This window comes from Tiliqua scincoides, chromosome 6, assembly GCF_035046505.1.
Source record: "Tiliqua scincoides isolate rTilSci1 chromosome 6, rTilSci1.hap2, whole genome shotgun sequence".
Lineage (NCBI taxonomy): Eukaryota > Metazoa > Chordata > Lepidosauria > Squamata > Scincidae > Tiliqua > Tiliqua scincoides.
The window spans coordinates 11137408-11139651 of NC_089826.1; the positions used below are offsets into that span (position 1 = coordinate 11137408).

Consider the following 2244-nt stretch of genomic DNA (forward strand, 5'->3'; position numbering starts at 1 on the left):
GCTTGGCCGCAATGATAAAGTAGCTGGCAGTTTTCGAAAAGCCACTGAATAACAGAGCATGAATCATAAAACACACTACTGTGTAGCAATATCCAAGTTCATTCAAGGCAATGAAACCATGCAGAGGAGCTTTATTCCCAGCTAATTATGTGGAAACGTCTAAGACAATAAAGCATCTGGTGGGCTTTCTTTCCCATTTCAATTTTTCTCAATATTGTGACAGGGGAAAGCATTGTCCCTTTCCCAGGGTAGCTGCTGTGAAGAGGAGTAAAAGCAAGGGTCAGGGAAGAGCAAATAGATGAATTTATAACTTTCTTTTTATTTTTCTCATTCTCATTGTTTCTCTGGAGACTCTTCCTTCGGGGCAATGTTTTCAAACTTCTATTCTCACTCTGCTCTGCCTGAATACGTTCTTTTTAATGCCACCCAAACCGTCGGCCCTCTCCCAGTCTCCCTTCCCTCTTCTTTCTTTTCTTTCCCAATGATGTACCCATCAGTCGAAACACAAGGGTGCAAATTTCAAATACAGATTCAGGTGGGAGGTGTATTTAGAACAGGGGTCTCTAAACTTCGCATGAGGGCCACATCGTAGCCACGTTGTATATTTTGTACATTTCCGCAGGCCAAAAAAAAAATCAGTTTTATAAATGAATGAATGAAATTTAAATGAATGAATAAGTTTACTTAGATTTTTTTTTTTTTTGGAACCAGCATATGATACAAAAGAAAAATGTGACAATTACAATGAAATAATGTCATGCTTAAACTGAGAAAGCATTTCTAATGAGTAAAAAGATCAAACAAAAAGACAAGTTGCTGAGGGCCAGATAAAACCTTGTGGCAGGCCGGATATGGCCCCCGGGCCGCAGTTTGGAGATCCCTATTTTAGAAGATACACATGCCTCATTAAAAAGCCACATGTCCAGAACAAAATATCCCAGTTGTACATCTGTGCCATTTTTTTTGTTTGCATACCTTACTTCGTTTAAGATAACTTTTCAGAAATTTGAAAGACGTATGATTATAGACCAGTGGTCTTCAACCTTTTTTGTGTCCCCACCCTAACAAATAAGTAAAGTATGAGATTGGGGACCCACTGTGGTCCCACCTCCCTCCTAGGACGCTATTCACCCACTCCCTACGCCCATCATGCCCTCCCAGCACTATTCACTATAACAAAATCTTATTAGAGCAGAAAAGATTCCCATGAAGCCTGGCACTAGTAGAAGCTATTTTAGCACAATTGCTAAGAACCTGAGCAGGACAGGGACACCATCTCCTGGTACCTGAAGGGGTACACCAGATGCCTCCCCATTTACCTTGCAGTGCTCTAGTCCAGTAGTCTTCAACCTTTTTGTAAGTTGCTGCGACCCCACAACTGAGGCTTCATGACCCCATTGGGGTCCTAAACCCAAGGTTGAAGAACACTGCTATAGACCCATAACTGCCAACAAAACGCATGACCATTTCTTTCTCTCCTGTCGTGATCTCTCACCAAACAGGTTTCCAGCACACCTTCAAATGCCCACATGACCCATTTGATCAGAGTGCCACAACCCTGCACATGCCTGATCTTGTCTGATCTCGGAAGCTAAGCAGGGTCAGGCCTGGTTAGTACTTAGATGGGAGACCGCCTGGGAATACTGGGTGCTGTAGGCTTATACCATAGTCTTTCGAGACTGAAGGTTGCCAACCACAACATGAAAAAAATTGTGTGTATTGTGGAAGCAGCTGCAGTTATATCATACCACCTTAAAACCTCTGAAACAGGATGTCATGTCTTCAGTTGCCTCACTTGCCATGAGGAGTACATTACTCCAATATGATGAAAGTGTGATCAACATTCCTCTGAGTTTTTGGACTGCAAAGTGGGGTGAGAGGTGATGGAGTGCACACTGCATCCAATGGTAATGGGGGGGGGGCGATGATCAGGAGGCCTGCTAGAGGTAAGTAAAAATATGTTTACTTATCTTTGCGTGGGCCCACTAATGGTATAGGGATCACCTCAGACCCGTACTAGCTATAGAACTGGCTTAAGTTTGAACAGAGAATGGGGTGGAATGAAAAATGGGGGATAAGATTCAGTGTGTACGTATGTTTGCTGCTGAGATGTTCCCCTTTGGCCTGCTCTCTGCCTCCCCCCTCCTTGGAACATCCCCTCCCCACCCCCAATTTACCAGTGCCTGTGGAGCTTCCCAGGGCTGTTCTTGCTTTCCGTGGCAGCAGCCAGGTTTCTGTGCCACC

The 2244-nt window shown here is 44.0% G+C and overlaps 1 pseudogene; it reads left to right on the forward strand.

Moving 5' to 3' along the window:
- Positions 1-1540: 1540 nt before the first annotated feature.
- Positions 1541-1659, forward strand: LOC136656180 (5S ribosomal RNA; annotated as a pseudogene).
- The last annotated feature ends 585 nt before the right edge of the window (positions 1660-2244 follow it).